Source organism: Ascaphus truei, chromosome 4 (assembly GCF_040206685.1).
Source record: "Ascaphus truei isolate aAscTru1 chromosome 4, aAscTru1.hap1, whole genome shotgun sequence".
NCBI lineage: Eukaryota > Metazoa > Chordata > Amphibia > Anura > Ascaphidae > Ascaphus > Ascaphus truei.
The window spans coordinates 367,640,747-367,663,097 of NC_134486.1; the positions used below are offsets into that span (position 1 = coordinate 367,640,747).

Consider the following 22,351-nt stretch of genomic DNA (forward strand, 5'->3'; position numbering starts at 1 on the left):
GTTTGAACCGGCCCATGTGTTTTCTGCCCCTATGCATTGTGGGGCTTGTAGTCCCCGTGGAGCCATGGGTGTAATGGCTGCTGCATGTCATTGTTACTGCGCATGTGCAGGGTATAGAAATATGGCCGCCGTACCAGGGAACCGCTCTGTACATGCACAAAGTGCCATATGCGTGTGCTCCATTCCCAACATGACGGCCTCCACTGTCAGGTGCGCCGCGGACCTGCCGGCAACTTGCTCACCTGCCGCAACCTCCCCAGCCAGCCGTGCTCCTCCCCGCTGCATCAGCGTTAAGGGGAAGCCCTGGGGAACCGAGGGAGATCTGGCTACATCTATTATACACACGTATACTGTATATACCCACATGTATATACACACACACATTTTAAGTTAGGTTGGGTGTAAAAGGCGACAAGAAACCTCCACCGTATAGCATCAAGCATATAGACACGTCAATGTGCTCACAAGTGATCTTTTTATTTGCTATATATACTGTACACAAATACGTGTGTGTGTATATACAGTATATGTGCACTACCCTGACGAAGGTCCCGTTTTGGGGGACTAAAACGTTGGAAATTTGTGCCCTATTATCAATATACGCTATATTTGCTTGAGAATTGTGTGCTGTCTCCTGATTTCGTGGAATCAAAACAGTGTCGTTATCTGTATCCATCTATCTATCTATATTTGTGTGTGTTGCATATTTTTTGTGCCAAAAGCTTTGTAATTTTACCCACTTTATGCACACCTTCCCAGCTAGTTTGAGGACTGTAGTGGCTTCAGTTATTGGTTAACACTAAGATCATAACCTAGAGCAACTCACCTCCTTGCTGGTTAGTATCTATTGAATATCACTGTAGCCTAACAATTCAGATAAAAATATTCAATAATTTAATGTATTTACTCTTAACAGATAATCCTTTTGATAGAATGTCCTGGATAAACACCATCCTGCAGAGAGCTAGGTTAAATCCTACTTAGTTTCTAAGAGCAATGGATTTGGTGATTTTAGGTCAAACCATGTATTAGCTTTACAGAAATCTGCAATGTTGTCTTTTTTTTTGTTGCATTGTTCTGAAGAAAAAGAATGTTTTCCTATCATTTATAAATAGGCTCAACTTGAAAAATATATACACGTTATTGTGTCTGTGTACACACATAAATAGTGTGTGTGTGTGTGTGTGTGTTTGTGTGTATATATAACTATATATATGTAGCCAGGGCTAGGGGATCTCCCCCGTGACTCCCCCCCCCCCTCGAAGGCTTCCCTGTTCCCCCACAACCCCCCCTCACAGGCTTGCCTGTTTTCCCGTGACCCCCCCCCCCCCTTAGCCCTAGAGCCGGTGCAGAGGCGTTGCAGAGGCGCGCAGGAGCGGGAAGTCTCGGTGGCTGGGTAGCAGCGGCCATCTTGCGGATGTCAGAGCAGGGAGTTCGCGCATGGCAGTATAGAGTGAGGAGAGAGGGGGGCTGCAAGGAGATGGAACACAAGCAGCCAATCAGGCTGCTACATTTGTGTAAGGGGAACTCATGCTGACAGTTAAGCAGGAGGCAGTTGAGAGAGAGTTCTAGCCAGGACAGGGAAAGTGCAGGTTCTGCCCACAGAGCTGTGCTCTGGGGGCTAGGCAAGTCTACCCTTGCAGGCCCCAATTAGTTTCCCTTCCCTTAGTTTGTGGCCAGGGAATACCTATAGTGCTGAGGGCATTTTCCCTTTAGTGTTATTACAGTTTAGAAATAGAGCTGTGTGTGAAAGTCTCCGAAGCCTGCGTTTGGGATCAAACGCAGCATTAGGCCTAGGACTCGTGCCAGAGAGATATCTGTGTCGGAAAGAGGACCCTGTGGACGCGGATCCGGAGCTTGACGAGATGCTTTGCGAAGATCCGTCACCCGGTACAGGACGCGTACCCACAAGTGCACCAACGCTTCACGGGGCAGCACTGCCATACACATGGGCTGGGAGTAAACCGGGACACTTGGACACTGGTGCGGGTTACCTCTACTTAGTGTGGGTGTGGGTTATATGAATATGTGTTATGTTGTTGTTATGTCGCAAGTTAAGATTAGAGAGTAAGTAACCTTTTTCAGTAAAGCTATTTATATACAGACACTGTGTATTTTACTATTAAGGTGTTCCCGGTTGGTGCTAGCCCACTATGTAGTGCGGACCTCATCTGAGTGGAGGCGCTGTCAGAGTTGTGTTATATTGCACCCCAATTGTGTTATATTGCACAAGGTTATCCCCCCTCCTTATCTAACTGAGGTGGTGGAATGCCCTGACTACGGGTGCTGCCTCTACCCGCTGGCTTCCAGGAGGCCTGCGCCTGCGCCTTTGGGAGCCTGGGGTGCAATATAACACAACTCTGACAGCGCCTCCACCCAGATGAGGTCCGTACTATATAGTGGGCTAGCACCAACTTGGAACACCTTAATAGTAAAATATATATATACACACAGATACCAGATGGAGAATGTATTGACTTTATGTACTGGAGCAAAAAGACCTTTTGATGTTGACCTTTGGAAAGAATGTGAACACTTCCTGTCTTTCCCCCTGGCTATTCGTCCCACCCTGATCCTTTCATTAATAAACCATTACACTTGCATTGAGGTAGTAATTTTACAGATCTTAATTATAGCCTCAAAATGTCATAGGAATTAAAATTAAAAAAAAAAAGGCCATCTCTTTTGTAGCCATTGAAAACAAAGCAGTGCATGAAGAATTGACATGTTCAAGGGAAACACAAACATATATACACTATTTTGTTAAGCCTTTTCTTGCTAATAAAATAACTACTGATACCACGGTATGTAACCACATCAATTAGGAATGCACTTGTATTCCTCCTGTAGTATAGTTTTCTGTACCTTGCAATCCATGATCGAAAGATAAAGCTATTATTTTTATATCTCCCCTGGAACAGGTTTATGTGAGCCAGCAATATACTAGATATAAAGTACAGGGCTGCTCTGTAATCTGCAATGCTTTAATTAAATGAAAACACAGTTTGGTAATTTTAACAATGCTTTAAAGTTTTAGTCACCTCTACATTTTTATACAGGCTTATCAAACATGTACTGTCTTGGGTAAACCAGGACATTTGGTAGGACCACACAATTACTTTCTAGTGAGTGTGCTCTCCTGATACCCTTGCAGAATGTGGTCCAAATTTGGGTGCAAATCAGTCTCACTGGAATTGAAATGTTCTCTCTCCTGATTGTATCTACAAATGTATGATTACTTCAGCTTAGCACAGAAACCTAACGAAGAAGAGAATATCACTGACCAAATGGGCAGTAGGGCTTCCAAAATAAAGGTAAAGTCCTGACCTGCTGCCCATTCTCTCAGAATTGTATGTGGATAATTAAGGGTTCATTTTGGGCACAGGGGAGATGCCTGTTTCAACACTGTATGTTGGGACTTTGAACCACTGAGGTATAGCTCTGTTGGTGAGGTTGTGGCAACTCGGGGGTTAACCTGGAACTACAGTACTCTTACAAAGTAGCTGTAATTACTGGGTAATTGTCTTAGAGCCTGTCATTGTGTGCCAGGGACGGGAAACCCATTGTATGGGTATGTTAACAGGGTGCCTGTGGTGTGAACAGTGTTGGGGTACCAAGAGGAGTTTGAGCACTTGCTGGGAGGACTTGTATTGTAAAGCTGGAGCTTTGTTCTGCATAAACAGCAGGATACCTGGATACCCACACCAGCAATGTGCAGCAGCCCATCAGCACTCACAGAATTGGCTAGGTTTGCCTTTCCCTCCCCTCCATAACACTCCCCATGCATGGGGTGTTTTTATGTAACCATGCTCCTCTTGTTATTGGTCCCTTATGTTCACCCAGCTCTCTCCTGATTGGTTGAGGAGTTAAATGGAAGATGCTGATTGGCTGGCAGATTTTCCCCCCAGCATTTTGAATGGGTTATTCTAACCAGGTAGTCTGGAGAAGTGTCCAGAAGATCTCCACTGCTTCCAGAAAGATATCTGTGCTCAGTTTGAGCCAAAACAGACTAAAGTGGCCAGGATTACCAAGTTTCTGTGCCGTCCTGAAAGGAAGTCATTAGCACCTTTGATTTTTCACATTTATTTTGTATCTCTGCTGGGTGTTGGATACCTTGTTGCTGTATCTTGTATATAATAAACCCAAAATGTGTATGGTATGTGGAAACTTGATTCATGGGGTAGCCTCCCATAGGGGAAATGCTGGGGATATTGAAGGGTTGAGCCTACCCAACAGGCTCTGGTGGCAGCGGATTGGCCAGTTTGGATCGGTAACCAGTGGCAGTGAGGACATACCTGCTACGTGACAATGTCTAATTATTTTATGCATCAGAGAAACACGTGGAATTTTACTTTTCCTGTATGATGTAGTTACAGGCGTACCCCGCATTAACGTACACAATGGGTCCAGAGCATGTATGTAAAGTGAAAATGTACTTAAAGTGAAGCACTACCTTTTTTTCACTTATCGATGCATGTACTGTACTGCAATCGTCATATACGAGCATAACTGATGTAAATAACGCATTTGTAACAGGCTCTATAGTCTCCCCGCTTGCGCACAGCTTCGGTACAGATAGGGAGCCGGTATTGCTGTTCATGACGTGCTGACAGGCACGAGCTGCCGTTTGCCTATTGGGCGATATGTCCTTACTCGCGAGTTTACTTAAAGTGAGTGTCCTTAAATCAGGATATGCCTGTACTTTACACTAGTTATAATGAACTAACAGGTACAGTATAATAATGATAATGTTTTGCATGGTGACTGATTTTTTTTGAGTAGGTAACAGGGTTGTCCTTAGCATGGTGCACACAGTGTATCTTAGAGAAAAAAAGGACACAGTTAAAGGTTCAAATGTTTTGTATATCAATAACAGTACCCTAAGAACATACAGTAAGATTACGCAAAGTGGCAATGTATTAGTTTCAAGTATGCTCTTAGCTGCATTTTTTCAAACACATTCACTGCTCTTAGGCAATAGAAAACCAAGGTCAATTAAGCAATTTATATACATAAACATACTCGTGTTTTTACTCTAGCCATGGCTGGTTCTGGCTATACCTCTGCCCTCCCACTGCAGCTTCCTTGAGTGGCAGGAGTGGAGGTGTGACATGGTCTGTTTGTTGCCCAATCCGGGGGCAGACCTTGTACCCTCCCCTTCTGCACTAAGGAAAATCATGCCTACATTTAGGGTGTTCTAGTCTGCCAGCAGAATGTGTGCTGTCTCACCCTGCGGGGTGAGACTAAACTAACAGTTCCACTAGGGGACTGTGATAAGGTCAAAGTACATAACTGACCCAGAGTCCATCCAGATGCATGGGAACCAAAGAGTATTCACTGTATATTCTGTGGATGCCAATAAAGACTCATGTTCAATATACTCTGGCCTGAGGGGGCAGTTACTCAGGGAGAGGATAACAGTGTTCTATCATGGGGACTGCATCCAGCACGCCTGGAACCTGTGGTAGATGGAGGTGCAGCACTGACATCAGACTGGACTATAAGTTGAAGAAGAGGGATCTCACTGTGAATAGTTATATACATCCCTATATTTAGGATAGAGTAAAGATTCCCTTTTATTGTTTTATACTTAGGGAAAGTACCTTGTTTATATAGAGTCCCACCAAGATGGTCTTGTACTATTCCCATGGTATGCGGAAAGACAGACTATACCCTTCACGCGTTGTATACCTCGGAAATCCCATATCATGGCGCACAATTTCTTCCAACCTTACCGCCTTAGGTGCATGTTGACTCGTGTTTTCATCGAGTGCAGAATATGGCATTTTGGTGTTCTGGTTTTTAAACACCTGCAAATTGACACAGTAGCACAGTACTGTACGCATCATTACAATTCATTAATTTCTGCCACGGATACGCAAAGAATTGCACCCAAAGAAATCAGAATCCATGAAATTCAAACAAATCAACCGCAGTAAACACAGGTGTGCCTGTTGTGCTTGGCCGCGTGGAATACAGCAGAGCACACGAAAACGGCTCAGTGAAATGTTCGAATAACGGCCTCTGTATCTGTAGGCATAATTGGACCAGCCCTACGAGAGTGTCCATCATTGGCTCTCACCCAAAAAGCCATGTAGTGGCAGGCCAGCATAAAATGAGGAGGCTGATCATAGAGGTCCTAGTAACAGGCCTGTCAAGGGCCCCAGGGATATGGAACGCTACTGAGCAGAGGGTTTCTAGAGGTAACATAAGTATGCAGCCTTAGCTGGGCCAATATCTTCACCGCATCAGATTGCTGGCAATTTTTTAAATGCCAATGCAATTTTAAAGATGGCAGTTTTTAATGCTCGCTTGGTTGCTGTTTAGAAACACAGTTGCACAATTTATTCATCTTAAGTAAAGTTTCTAGAATATTTTAAGTGTTTATAACAATTCACACTATTTAATCAGGTTAGAAAGTGACTTGTCCAAGGTTATAAACAAGAATTAATGTATTACGTTTTCCTGCTGTAGACCTGGTACAAAAAGAAAATTTTAAAAGAGGGAAACAAATCTTATTTCGTATGAAGAACTACAGGGCTGTAAACATCATTAGTCCGTCTTTCCAGGCCCCTCTGACCACTTAAGGGTTAAATTAGATGTAGCTGTAATAAGAAAATGTTTAATGTGTGTCTAGACATACATTCCAGGAGTTTGACATTTTGCACTCAATAGTGATCATTTTTTTCCTTGGCTATAGGTATTGCCTTAATTACATTAAAAACGGTATTTTACGGTAAAATAATGAGTTTAGAAAAAAATGTTGTCATTCCACATCCCTTTGTCATGTTACATATTTGTTTTATATTTACAGTTTCAGGATTTCTTTGAGTGCTAACTTAATTTTCATTACATTTGCACAATGTTGGCAGCTTCAAAAGTTTGATATACAGTACAGTCATTCCTTCCTGCCTTATCGTAGGGGGAAATGGCTGATATTTCCTTTTAAAAACACTTTGCTTAATGGAAATAATATCAGGAAATTAAGTCAGCAAAATTAGTGTCACGCAATGCAAAAAAGGAAACGGATTACATTACTTACAAAATGTGTAAAGAAAACATCAAAAATCATATTTTCGAAGTGTGAATTACTTTTCAATCAGATACTGAGTACACAGAATTTAAGAGATAAGAATTAGTAAATAAATTACATAGACATTTGAGGACTCAATAATAAGGTCAAGTATTTTGTGGCAATAAGCTTGGAAGGGAAGTTATTTTAAGTAATGATAGATACATACTTTGATGTGTTCACCTATACTTTCTCTCAGGGACAGAAGTGACTTTCTCTACTCATGCCAATCCAGAAGGAAGACTTCCTAGAATAATTAGGAGAAAAACATGGAATGGAATATTGGTAGAAAAAAGGGGGGTCCTCCGGCGCGTTGCTCTGCTTGTGGCTCCACGGCGTTTAAAGCATATAAGTGAGGGAGAGAAGAGAGGGGACCACAGTAAGGGACCAACACAGTGATTATACACAGCTCTTCGTTTGATTAGGGAGGGGGGGGAGTAGGGGTGTTAGGAGATCAATGGAGATTGAAAGATACTGCTGAATGAAAGGAGACACACTTACATCAAAATGTCTAATATCTTGAATTCTTCTACTCTTCTCCTTATATAGCTGTGTTTTGTTGAGGGTGAGGAAAAGCCTCCTGGTATCCTCCTTAGCAAAAAAATAAAGGGAAAAAAATAGTGCAATAAAATTTATTAACAATGGAAAAAAAGATTGAACACTTACAAGCGGCCGATAATTTCAGGCATAGAGAGGAGATGCTGCCAGACTCCACAACGGATCCCTTCCTGGGTTGGGGTGGTTTGTCCTGGCTGTTTCCATGTTGGCAGATGATTGCTGTGTTGATCTTCACTTCGGGTGGCTAGGGTTGAGAGTTTCCAAAAGCCCGTGCACAGGCTATGTCCTCCTCAAAACGGCCTTTCCTTGACACCAGCGCGGTTCCAGATCTTCGGAACGTCTAGCCCAGCAGAAGTCGTCTAAGACGCCGTCGGGACCCTGAGAAGGAGACTCGAGGAGCGGAGCTGCCAGAGGGGCAGGACGGAGCTCGATCGGGGACCCAGCGGCAGACTATTTCCCCAGATTACACTCTGTACCTGCAGCTTTCCACTTGCAGTCTCTTACAGGGCTGTCTGTGTATGTGTGTCTTCAGATCAACACAGCAGCAGCAGGAAACTGTAACTCTCAATATATTTTTCCTGGTAAACTATCTTATAAATAAATAACCTCATCCTGTTGGGGGCCCTCAAAGCTGTGTTCTGGGACCTCTGCTCTTCTCTATCTCTACCTCTTCCATGGATGTCTCATCACAACCTCAAACTAAACATGTCTAAAACTATAGTCCCTATTTTTTTCTACATCCTCTATGGCAGTAAATAATTGGTTTACTCCTCCAACCAGCTGAGCTAGGAAAATAAATTATAAGACCATCCTATATAAGGCAGCATGTCCCAGGTCAGCTATTCTTGTTTTACCTTACGGAAAGTATATCGACAGGTTCTCGGACGGTTTTGTTTTTGGACATCTCTCCTTTTTTTGTTTTTTTTTATTTTTTCTATGGCTGTTTTGCCATCCTTGGAGGAGCAGGAGGTGTTTTACCTGCCTTTCCCATACCTTACCAAAAGAATGGAGCTGAGGTGTCCTCCCCCTGGATCTCCTCCCCCTGCGGGGATGCTTGCTTTTCTTTCAGGGAATTCGGAGGCTGGTGACATCACGACGCTGCATGCTGATGCCGACGGAGTGATTTCATTATGGAGTGTGTTTTTTTTACGCCAAAATAAGTTCTGTGACCTTTGCAGTACTGCTGGGGTCCTATGCCAGGGAGGAAGCTAGATCTGGACTCCAGGTATTTAAAGGGGGATATTGTTCCCTTGTTGAGTGAGTAGCAGCATGCCTGCTCCTTCTGCAGTTATAGGTGCCCAGAAAGCTGACCAGCCTCTTCAGGAGAGTAAGTTGTTAAACTTAGAAAATCAGTTTCCAAGTCTAGATTCAAGTCTGTGAGGTTAAGCCAGCAGCTACCTACCCCAAGAAATTTTGTGCTGATTGCATTTAAAAAAAATGGCTGATCAGGAAAATTCTGCACATTTGACAAGCTTCGACTGGATACAGACTTCTCTTTTGCTTTCTTTGATGAAGTGCAATTTCGGGGATCTTTAAAGAGATCTCGGTCACAGATCTCATTAGACATACATTCTCCAAAAGTAAGGGGAGCGGGGAACTGTACAAAATAAGAAGATAACTATTACACAGAGGTGTTTTTTTTGTCCTTAAAATAGTGTAATACCTCATTATTGTTCTCTACACTTCTTTGTTTTTCCATTTTTTCATGTACTGAAATGTGCAAGAGTAACAAGTACCAGTGCCAAGGAGAACTCTATTTTGCAATGGCTGTCTTGTGTGATACTGTGCGCTCTATAGCAGTTGTTTCCCCATGCATATATATAATGTAATGTATTCGCATGACTCAGTTGTGTGTTTAGTGGGTAGTTTACTTTGCCAGCCTGTACACAAAGGAAATTGGGACTAGTCCCAACTGATGCAGTTCCCAGTGGTCTGTTTGAATTTCTTACTGTCCTAAAGCACTGTGACCTCCCATGGGTCAGACTTCAGATTGGTCAATATAACATCCATGCTTTGATTGGCCTGCACATTGCATCCGTACGCTGATTGGTCAACAGCCCTCCTCTATAGTTTTAGATGGAGGCAAGGTCTATGTAAACCCCTGCCAATCTAATTTCCCCAATTTACCAGGTGTTTACCCTGACTTTGGTTAATAGATCTATCTCCGAGGTTTTTGGTAGAGATACACAAGCGAAGCTCGGTCAAGTAGACGAGTGGGACATTTGAACTTGCTATTCTGTGAATAGGATCCCTGAGGTCTTGAGAGACCAGAACAGGGAAAAGGGAGACCAAAAAGCGCACCAGCACAAACGAAGCAGGAAGAACCCAGGACAAAAAATGATTAAAAGGGCACTTTAACGTTCGAAACGCGTTGGATGGGTCTTTTGTCACATTAAAGTGCCCTTTTAATCATTTTTTGTCCTGGGTTCTTCCTGCTCCGTTTGTGCTGGTGCGCTTTTTGGTCTCCCTTTTCCCTGTATTGCATTGAGTAGCTGCACAGCCTGCCTGCCTGCCCTACCAGGATGTGAGTACTTGTATATTTTTCAGGGGAACCTGCCAATGAGACTAATGGTGAGTGGGTTGCACCACACACCACCTGTCTTCAGGAAGATAGTACCCATTATATGACACAATAGGTACTATATCAATTGTTAGTACCCTGGTACAGTGGTCTGGCTTATTATCATTTTGAGATATACCTGCATTTGAGCGCTTCAGCTATTTTCCATCTTGAGAGACCAGAAACCTGCGCAGAGTGGAAGCTGACCTGGGTAAGCCTACAGAAGTGGCGCCCAGCACCTAAGATTTCTCCCTGTAACCCTGTTTTGGTGAGTTTGCCTTAATCTTGTATCGTGTTGTACCTGTTGTCTCCAGTCAAAATAAACTTGTTTATTTAACTCCTTTGTTTGTGATCCCAATGTAAATTGTCCTGGTCTCCTGTGACACTCTACAGATTTAAAATCTCCCTATTGACCCAAATATTCATAACATACCTGTGACACAATATACTTTAAATCCCTTTACTACCCCATTACACCTTATATCTCATCCTTTATTTTAGATTGTAATCTCATCTGGGCAGGTACCTCTATGCCGTTTGTCCCAGAATGTGACAGTGTTTTGTATTATATTATATGTTGTACTATTGCTTTTATGATAATAATAATAATACTAATAATAATAATAATGATAAGGTTAGGAATGCACACAGGTCTTTAGATATTGGTAAAGTTTAATGCAATATTAATAAGACACTTACTAGTACCTACAGTGGCGGCCGAGCTGAGTCTTAAGCGGCCGCCACCGCAATGTGGGGGCAATGTGCGGGCAGACGGCGGCAGGTTTTGTTTTTTTCCTGGCGAGTGCCGCGCGTCACTGTGGCGCCGGTCACATGTGCCAGGGTTCCCCGGCATCTACGAAGGCTGAAGGGGAAGCAGGGGTAAGGGGGAAGCAGCGCAAAGCTGCGCAAAGCAGAGGAGCAGCCAGGGGGTTGGAAGAGGAGGGGAACAGCGTCTTGATTTTGCACGCGGGGAGGGGAAGATGCGGCTGGCGCGTGGCCAAGTTTGGCGCCAGCCGGGCGCCAGCCAAAAAAAGCCCCGGACAATTACGGGCAAATGTTAGACTCAAGTTGGCCGCAGCAGTACATAGTAGGACGATCAAACCTAAGTGTTTCACAATGAGGACAACCTCTGAGTTATTTATCTCAGTCTCCCAGCTGTGAACTGGTTTTACTTTTTACTGCCAGCATCTGAAAACAGCATTACCTTGAAAATCCTATGTGTTTATTTATTTATTTTTAAAATAAATCTGTAGTGTAGTATTAAATAAACCTTCCTGCATTATTTATTTTCCCTCTTTATGCTCTTTTTTTAATTGGTTTTAATGTATTACATTTCCTTGGTCTGCTCTAGCAACCATTTACAAAAGCATGGTACTTTCTCTATTTGAAATAGGCAGACATATTTGGTGCCCGGGGAAAGCAGGATCTTTCCCAATTGATCACGAGAGAATGGATCGATTGACAGCTTAGATAATTACATTGCCTTAAAGTTATAGAACGGCTGCATTTATTTAATAAAAGAATTGCGAGGGAACAACCTTTTTTTACCAGCAAACTGCATGATGCAAATCTCCAACAAACTGAAAGCCCTACAAATTTGAAGGCTGGATCAATTTGTACTTATAACACCCAATTCTACACTCCGATGATCAAGAGGCTTGCATTGCAGAGCAACATAAAGTATGTAAAAATAAAAACGATTGCAGATGGAGGTAGGCACAGTGACATAAACAATCTAAGGTTACACATAATAAGGGTTTCTTATGTTCTTGTTAGCATCACCTTCCCTCACCAATTTAGTTAACATGTTTATGTTTTAAAGTAATATTGCTGGATTCATAAAAATGGAGTTTACATGAAAATAATGAATTGGAATGTTTACCACACATATATACAACTCTCCACAGGAGTTTAATTGTGCAAATATTATTATTAAATATTGTACTTTTAACAGAAGCACCTGTAAGGGAATTAATCTTTAATTTGCCTATCACATGTAACAACACATATTTCCATTGTGTTTTCAAATGATGGGAAGTTTTAAATTTAGACAGATAAAAACTAGCATTTTCCAGAGATAAATAATTCTAAAGGATCGTGGCAGCCAATTTCTGTGGTACGTGCTTTTTTTTTACCCCAAACAGTGTAGCGGTAGGGCAGACCTTGGAGCACAAAAGTATCAACATTTAAGTTCGCATATTTTATTTATACATTTTTTTTACCAGGAAGTAATACATTGAGAGTTACCTCTCGTTTTCAAGTATGTCCTGGGCATAGAGTTATAACAATACATAGTTAGATTGAATATTGCTAAAAGACATCCAAAGTTTCGGTGTCCTAGCACCTTCTTCAGGGCTAATTTCTAAGATAAAAGAAAACATATTTATACCTTTCGAAGTGTACGCCATAAGTTACCAGCCTCTTGCTTCTGGCTTTGAGCACGAAACGAAGCAGTGACACCATTATACATGACATAATGAATCAATATGCGTCACTCCGGAAACAAAAATACCCCCCAAGTAAACGTAACCACTGGTGAAAGCTTGGCTAGCTATAATACAGGAGCCTGCCCATACAATACATTCAGGACGGCAAATCCCACATTGTTTCATGATGTCGTAATTGCATTGGATATATGAGCACAAATAGCGCTAAGCACACAAGCCAATAACGCCCTGGGTAGTAATGGAAACCAAAATGTCAAACGCAACAATGGTGAATAGAAAGTCCTAAGTGGAGACCTGCGGTAGAAGGAAACAGACAATGCATAGGCATAGATAATAAAAACATACACAACAGCAAATGGTAATATAAATCAGTAAAATGGTCTGTAGGAAGAAGCATATCCCATCCACAGGTCATAAAATTAAAAAAAAAAAAAAAAAAATAAAGAAAATAGGATAGATTCAGCTCAACTTTTAAAACATTATGAGTAAGGGTATTTAAACTGAACAACAATAGGCTTTGCAGTGAAGCAAATTAAAATACTTTACTCTTTTAATATGCTAAAATAGTAAATACCATTTATTTTGCTTATCCTGCACTTGTACTTTAGCCATATTTAATTTTTATATAAGAGAATAAAATGTAGCAGCATTTTGTTTACGTCATAAAGGTTGTGAACTTACTTTTATTTTGTAATTTAGGGGCCCACATTTACCATACCAAATATCAAATACCTCACCTAAAAGGAAGCTATTGTTTTGAGAGAATGTGATGTTAGCATTCCTAAACAGTAACATGACACCAAATAAGAGGAAATACATCATGGGATAACAGGGATACCGTTTATACTGCAGCAAGTTCAAGTTTATAGATTTGCCATATGTTTCTTCTCAAGTTAACAGCATTTCATTTTCATGTCACAAGTGGTATGCACAAAAATAGGTGGGTATTCCTATGCAGTTATATAAGATTTACTGCTAAATTGTTTTAAAACCTATGCCAGAGAAGCCTTATACATTTAGGTATAGTAGATTTGCTTTACAGCAAAGCTTGATGTTCCAGATGGCCAAGAGATAGATGAAAGAATCCCAGTTACTATAGGGAAGGAACATACATTATGAACTCTGGGATAAATACTGTATGTGGTTCTAAAATACTTTACTGTATGTGGCTCTAGTAGGGAGGGGTGATTTGTTTGGGTGGATTTGGATCCGCCGCGGATAGCCCGGTTACTTTGGTTGCGGATTTCTGCAAATTAATCTCAAAAAGGACGAATCATCTTTTTCGGATTTTTTTTTTTAACCACCAACAATCCAATCCTCAATCCGCTGGTGGATTTGTCTAATCCGCAGATTCCGCAATCTTCTGATGGATTTTAAGAATTTAAACTGGAACAATCCGCTGATGGATTTTACACCGTGGAACGGATTTTGAATGGAAAGCTTGGGGAAGTTCTGCGAAACAAATTTTGACAAGTTTCCCCCATCTCTAGGCTCTAGTAAAGGGGTGGGAAACAGCTCTCAAGGGCCACCAACAGGTCAGATTTTAAGGGTATTCCTGCTTCAGTACAGGTGGCTCAATCAGTGGCTCAGTCGAAGATATCCTGAAAACCTGACATGTTAGTGGCCCTTAAAGACTGGAGTTGCCTAACCATGTTTTAGCATAAATGCCAATAATGGGAGCTGTTTCAAGAAGCGTGGTGCAAAGTTGTTTAAAATAACAGGGTCCAAATATATGAAAGAAAACAAAATCCATCTGCTTTCAATTTTGTACCAGTATTGTAAAGCTACTTATTTTTCTATTGTATAGTTTTTTGGTAATGTTTCTTACTTTTGAGAGATCTGTTGGTCACATACGATTATAACAGATCACTGTAGGTCTGACTGCTTTATCAATGCTGCCAAAAAGGAAATAAATTACAGTTAAAATGGCATGTACTATTATAAGATTCATGTCCAATTACTAATTTCATATGTACCACTTCTCCCATATTGTTTATGCACACATGGGGGGGGGAAAATCAGAGCAAAGTACCTTAAACAATACTATGAAATGTATGTGCTGTTCACATCATCTGCAATGAAAGCAATATAAAGTACATTTAAGCATCTTTGGACTTCTGTATGAGATATGACTTCTTAATATAAGTTCACCGGCAGCTTAAGGATACTTACTATTACTCCCAACCAGCCCCTTTATTACACAAACCTATAGACTGATCATACAAGAGAGTGCAGCATTTTTTACCCATAGTGCTTATGATGCTACAATGTGATACATTATTAAAAGATGGTCCTAATTATGATTTATTTCCATATTTGTATTTTATATATGTACAGCAATTATAATACAGCGCTATAAAAAGTAGACTAACATAGTTAGAGTGAATCTCCAAAAGGTACATTTTTCATTTTGCTACTGTAAATGCATTGAAATAAATATATATGTAATATTTTTTTCTTTATTATTATAAAAAAAATAGAGCTGGCATTGTGTACAGGCCCCAGTCCACTGAACCGAATGCTCAACTACTACCTTTCAGGAGACCTCTAAGTAAGTATAATGAACATAGATCAGGATCAATAGGTAAATCAGCCATAAAGGACATACTGTACAGCAAAAATAATATATCATTCTAGAAAATGCAGCCAGCTCCGGACAATGAGCATTAGCAAGTGCTATAATCAGCTTTGTGTCCCAATAATGGTGTAATGTATAATGACATTCTCTTTGACATTTTCAGTGTTCCAATTTCATTTAAATAAAGACTACATTTTTGAACAAAAGGAAAATGAGCTAGCTAACAACCCAGAAAATGAGAGTTTGGAAATGGTCAGATTTTAGATTTTGTTACATTTAGCGTACCAGTTTCAGCCACGTATGGATAAAATGATCAACTTTAAGGATCAAAATGTAAACAGCTGAACGCGATCTGTGTGAGTTATTTGTTACATGTATTTGACAAAACATTAATGACACATTTAAATGTAAGTCCTTATGAACTTGTTAGTATTTTGGCTCTCTAGATATACATACAGTAGAATACGTTTCTATACAATAACAAAGTGGAAACAGATGAAAAATTTAGGTTTTTATCGTCATTATAAAATAGTTTCCATTAAATATTTATTTCCTTAGTTTGCAACTCCATCATAGCAAATGTTGTTGAAAATAATGTTTTGTCTGTTTCGCACAATGTGAGAATCAGAATGAATTATTCGATAAGTTATCAAATGTATGGATTGTTAATGTTATTTTTATTTTTTGTAAATCTAATTGACACTGCATACATTGGAATTTATGCACGCAACCTGTTTAGAGAAAATATTTGGATCAATCTGTTTACAGGCATATGATGAGATACATATTATCATGAATGTGTACAAACAAATTAAATAAAATGCAACATCTGTCAGACACATACTATGGGAAAAATAAATAAAAAGGGAGAATCACTTTAGAGCCGCAAGCTACCAAAGTATGCATGTTACTTTGCATGTTATGTCCTCTTGAAGCCAGAAGGATCAAAGAATCGTTTTCAGTATTTTTGGAAGCTAGCAAACTTTCTCTGATTGTGGAATGCTACCTATGATGTCACCAGGAAGCCTACGTCACGGTGGTGATATTTGAATCCCTTGTGGGTTAGATCTCAAAGCGTAAAGGAAACAAAGTGATTGCTGTATGCAAATTATTATGTTGGTGTCTTGGAGAATAAATGGCTACCAAAACATTAGAGTATCTATTTAAAGAAAAAAGAAAAACATATCATGTTAACAGTGTTGACTGGTATGATAAAATGTCCACAGAACATTTTTTTTTGAATGTTCAGAAATAGTGTTTATTTTGCACACCAAGCTATAAATATGTAATTGTATTTACATTAAAGCTACTGCTATTTTATGGTTGCATACATTTACATGAACAAGCAGTTGCAAGCAATTCTAAATGTTTAGCCAAGGAATTAATAGTCACATAGTAATTGAAAGTGCAACCAAATTATTGTTTTATTTTCTAAACCATCACTATCCACTTACTATTATTCTCATGCGGAAACAGCTATGACAGGCAATATGTCACTGATATTTCATTCTTCATCTGTTCTTCAATTGTTTTGGCTTTATCTTTTTGGTCTGTTTTTTTAGCAATTCATTTGTTGCACTGTGGCCATGGCTTCTATACTGCAATACAATTCTGTGGGGCCGATTCACTAAGCTCCGTTAAGTGGCTTTAAGAGCGCTAAGTACCCCTTAAGCCCGATAAAGCTGTATTGCGATTCACTAAGCAGTGATAACGGCGCTTTATCGGTCTTAAAAGTGATTTTTTTTGCCCTCAGCGCAAAATGCGCACGATCAGCCTATTGCGCTGAATTTTGCCAGTACTACCGATTCACTAAGCAGCGCTAAATGAATCGGCCTTTAAAAACGCGGCAAACAAACGCGCCAGCAAAAGGCAAGCGCAAAAGGAGCTGGACTTAGAAAAAATTTAATTGTTTACATTTCTGCAGCCACTACATCCATACAACAGGGCCGTGGGTGTCTCCGGATGACCTCACGGGGTTCGCCGGCTGACCTCCGGGACGAGGGGTGTCCCCGCGGTTGTCCGTGTCCCCCCGAGGGCTTCTTGTAACAACGTTGTGCCACCCAACCCCTCCAAAAATATTTTTAATTCATACATCCCCACTCCCCCCTAAGATATACAGTGCATAAATGTTACAAATGACTCTGATACAGATATATTTAATATAGGATTTACACATACAACTACTGCACCGACACACTTTATTCGAGCAAATACCCAGTATGTACCTGGCAGATACCTGGAATGCGCCGCTCCTCACCTCTGACAAGCCCCGTTGCATTTGCCTTCCCAGCCTGGGTTCATGCCTGGCTGACGGGCGGCTGATCTGTTAAATGATAATGATTAGGATTTAATAGGCTGCAATGCTTCGCATGTCTACCAGATGGCATAAATTCATGAATTGTAATGCAGTATATATATACTGTGCAGTATTGCAGCCAATGGGAATAAAATGCTTCAATCCCTGCCTGGAAAATAACCCAATGCACTCGGGCAGAAAACAGTCACAAACCTCAATACACCCGGGTATACCCGAATTCGTGGGACTAGCCGAGCTCGAATAAAGTGTGTCGCCAGTGTATAAGCATCTTTAAAATTGTTTTACAATTTTACACTTACCCCTGCTATGTTGCCACGATGAGGGGGCTCCTGATCCTTATGTTTGGAAAAATGCTATGTTGTTACAAACAATGCATAAGGAGAACAAGAAACATTCTAACATCCCATAACCCTTAATCACATGATATGTTAATAAGTGCTATAGTACTTAATGGATTAATGATCCCTACTCCATTAACTCCCTCTTCGGACTACAATGAAAAGTGCCCTATTTTGGTTTTAATAATAAACAAGCCACACAACACCTGTGCCCACACATCAATCCAACATGTATTTTAGTACACATACGAATTTTTATATATGTGTGCGGGGTGGCCCTGTGAGAAGTATAGGTGTTCGCAGGCACCCCCCGGCACCCCAGGGGGTGACCACGGGTGTCTGGATGTCATAGTGTGTTCCCCTGAATATTTAATCTTTACCCTGAGATATGGGGATCATTCGCATGAATTGAATGGAAGGAGAACACGTAAATGATAATAAATTATTAATAATTGTGTGACATCAATTTTCCTTGCTTCAATGTGTCACCTTAAATGTTAGGAGGGTGTTCATTGAAAAGGCAATACTCGTGTTTACAAAACAAGCTGATAAGAATCAAGGCTTGTGTCCCACCTTGATTGAAAAAAACAATTACTTGTTGTGATTTAACACCTTCATGACTGAACATGTAAGATACAAATGTCATGTTTATGGCGTTTCTGTGACAAATGATACATATTGGCCTCACATAATCGCTTTTGAATTATTACATCATTATTGTAGTTTTGAACCACATATCTACTTATAAATCAAAATTCTTCATGTATTATTGTCATTAACATTTTCAACATACTATACATTACGTGTTCTCGTTAACACTAATTGGTTGTTGATTCATCTATTTAAAGGATACATGTCAATCACTTCCCTTCGAGGGTCGAATGGAGGTCATTGGCAATATGGCGGTGCTGGAGTTTGTAGTGAGGAGGAGGCACGAGATTATGTTACAATGGAGGGCGAGGAGAGAGAGGAGAGAGAGGAGAGAGAGGCAACTTGCAGTAAGGCGGACATTGGCGCCACGAAACTTCCGCGAAAGATGCTCCCTAGAAGGGTTAAGTGAGGATGATGTCATCCGTCGCTATAGATTGAGCTCAGCGGCTATCTTGGAACTGTATGAAGTGTTAAGAGAAGATTTAGAGCCAACAACAGACAGGAGTCATGCAGTGCCTGGCTTTGTTAAATTGCTGAGCTCATTACATTTTCTTGCTTCTGTGTCTTTTCAGACAACTGTGGGCATAGTAGGCGGGGTCTCGCAACCAACATTCTCGCGGGTCCTTAGCCAGTTTCTATGTGCACTGACTAGACGCGCTAGGGATTATATACATTTTCCTAGTGAGCAAACAGAGTGGCAGGCACTGAAGACTGCATTTTATAATGTAGCAGGGCTACCCAATGTGATGGATGCTATAGATTGCACACATGTTGCGTTGACCCCGCTACGTGAAGTCGAGAGGAATTTCCGTAACAGGAAACATTACCACTCGCTGAATGTACAAATAGTATGTGACGCTAACATGAAAATTATGAGTGTGGTAGCCCTATTCCCAGGTGCCTGCCACGATTCACATATCCTTCTTAATTCGTCAGTGTTCCATGCATTTGAATCAGGCCAATTCGAGGACGGTTGGTTATTGGGTCAGTCAATGTTAAAGTCATTGCACTACTATGTTAATTTGTTAGTCACGTCCATATGTATTTTTTGGGGTATTTAAATGTCATGTTACAAGAATATGTCAAATCTTGACTTTCTATTTCTAATACACAAAATATTATCCATGTTTGGCACTTAAGCATCTTGTTCAATGTTTTATCACACAATAGTGAAGTTCTGTTGTACATAGTTGAATCCTGTTCATGTAGTACTATAAGTCAATAGTCAATGTGCTGTAGTTTTTTAGACTATCTCAACATTCATACCTGTGTTATAGGCGACATCGGGCTATGGAAGCTGGACATGGCTCCTGACCCCACTGGGCAATACGCTAACGCTTGCAGAAGAACGCTATAATGCGGCCCACGTTTCCACACGTTCGGTGATTGTGAGGACTTTTGGTGTGTTAAAAAGTCACTTTAGATGTATGGATAAATCTGGGGGGGCTCTTCAGTATTCGCCAGAGAAGGTTGCCGACATTGTAATTTGTTGTTGTATATTTCACAACATTGCAATACGTTATAATATTCCTGCCAACATTAGGCAAGATATAGAGGAGGATCCTCCTGTGCCTCCTGCATGGGTTATGGACCATACAGCCAGTGGGGGGGAGACCCGCAGAACTGTCATCGACACTTATTTTACATGTAAGATTGTTATTGTCGTGTATAATAATTTTTGACATGTAACACAATCTATCCTCATGTCGTTTTGTGTGTCACATTTTATTGTGTGTATGTAATCATAGGATCCTGCTCTATGAATGTGAAGGGACATTGTCGCAATAATTCACACAACGTAACATGACCACGGTATGTGAGTGTTATTATTTTTTCATCTCTAATTTATGTCAGCCACCCTTTCTGTGCATCATGCAATGCAGAGTGTTAGATATTGATTTAGCAAGTATTGATCATTGACATATTGAAGCTGCAGTTCTGGCAATATCATGCATGTGTGTTTTTTGTTAATAAATCTGTTCATTAGGAAAAAATAATAGTTTGATCATTTATAAATATTACGTTGACATTACAATTTTGTAGTATTATATTTTACAAAGCATGCTTGTTCCTATAGCAACCATTGACATTACCCATATGTAAAGATGTGGCAAAACTGAGGATCAATAGACAGACAACGAATTGAGTGGCATCTATGCAGTTCTTTAGGTCATTAGAGATTGGCCACATGAAACTAATGAAGTAAAAAAAAAATTAAAAAAACTATTTTTTTTTATATTTATAGGAACTGCAGCTTCAAATTTATCAACTTTCACACTTAAAAAACAAACAAAAAAAACACCACTAATATGTTGAGTTATGTTTGTATATATGTTTCACAATTTTATTGTTCACATGATGAACTTAAATTGAATAAATGACACGTACTTTAAAATAACAATATACATTACTTCGACATGTCTGCAGGACTGTGAGCTAATGACATGTTAATATATTTTATCTGTAATGTTCTATGTGTCAATAACAATAATTTCATTATTTTACTGTTACTTTCACACACTACAATAGTCATATTACATGTGTAAGGTTTCTACATGGACTCATGTTGATCTTTCATGAATACGTTAAAAATAGAGCCTAACACATTGTGTAATTGTTCACACACCGTAGTTGAACATCATCTGGAACCGAAATAATGCAGATAAACTATCTTCACAATGTTCTAATATTGTGACAAGAGACTGAAGTAATTTTAATGTATTATATTTTGTTTAAGTAACGTTGATAGTTGAGTGAAACTAATTGTACTACACATGATATAAATGTTTGCCCGTGTGCAACACTAAATTCTCATACTAACTCAAGGGTGTAACTTATGCTATTACACAAACTAAGAAATGCTATGAGATAAAGTAATAATAAAAAAACACGTTTCATCATGTATGCAGGATGTTGAGGCTTTCAGTTCTTGTGTGTTTGGATCCGTCCATGCACATGTTTTATGGCACTGGAATGGAGATGTTAACATCTGTGGAAGTACATATGGAATGTCAATTATAAATGTACATGTTCTCGAACATTTTCTAAACCATCTAACCACACATCATACGTGTTAATGATTATCAGTTGTGTTAGGACACATTTTTATCTTACTCAAATTAGATTATATGTTCCAAAAACAGATTAAAATTATGTCCTAAAAATATTCTATACTTAAACAAAAAACACAGTATGCCTGTTCAAATATTTATTCTGTCACATATACTAACACTGCAAAAGTTATGAAAACACAATGCAAGGCCAAATTAATTTGCAGTGACTATGTTACATATTAGCTTGCATTATGTCACTTTTATCATAATTAACGTAACTGACTAACACATTTAGCGAATCTAACATATCCTCATGTTTATATACGCTAACAGCTCCAATATTTATACTATATACGCCATTTCTTAATATATGCCATGGCTTCTATTTTTTACGTACATATTGCTTTTTTTTCCCCTTTACAACACAGGGGCATACACCCTGTGTCATGACATGTAATGGATGCACAGGACTAACTAATTGCACGCGACATTGCCATGAACATTTCACTATCTTGCACGGAGATCGTTAAGTGTATCTTACCTTATTTGACAAACATCTCCCGGCATCTGTTGCGCTGCACGACGTGATTTCTGTAATATGAACACATAAGGAAGAAGGGGTATTGAAATGTTAAAAAAAAAAAAAAAATACCTTGTCGGAATGGTACGCGCATGCGTTCTGGGTGGAACACATATGTGTTTCATTGTGCAACAAGAGAAGCACATATTGTTCAAAGTGCATAGTTTATAGTTACCTGATTTATATAGCATTCAGAT

At 39.9% G+C, this 22,351-nt stretch overlaps 1 long non-coding RNA gene across 1 annotated transcript; it reads left to right on the forward strand.

The window, feature by feature from the left end:
- The first annotated feature begins 1,577 nt into the window (after positions 1–1,577).
- On the forward strand, positions 1,578–20,370 carry LOC142492162 (uncharacterized). Its single transcript, XR_012800785.1, has 3 exons — positions 1,578–1,983; positions 15,118–15,188; positions 20,270–20,370. It is a non-coding gene; the product is annotated as an uncharacterized LOC142492162 (long non-coding RNA).
- Positions 20,371–22,351: the final 1,981 nt, after the last annotated feature.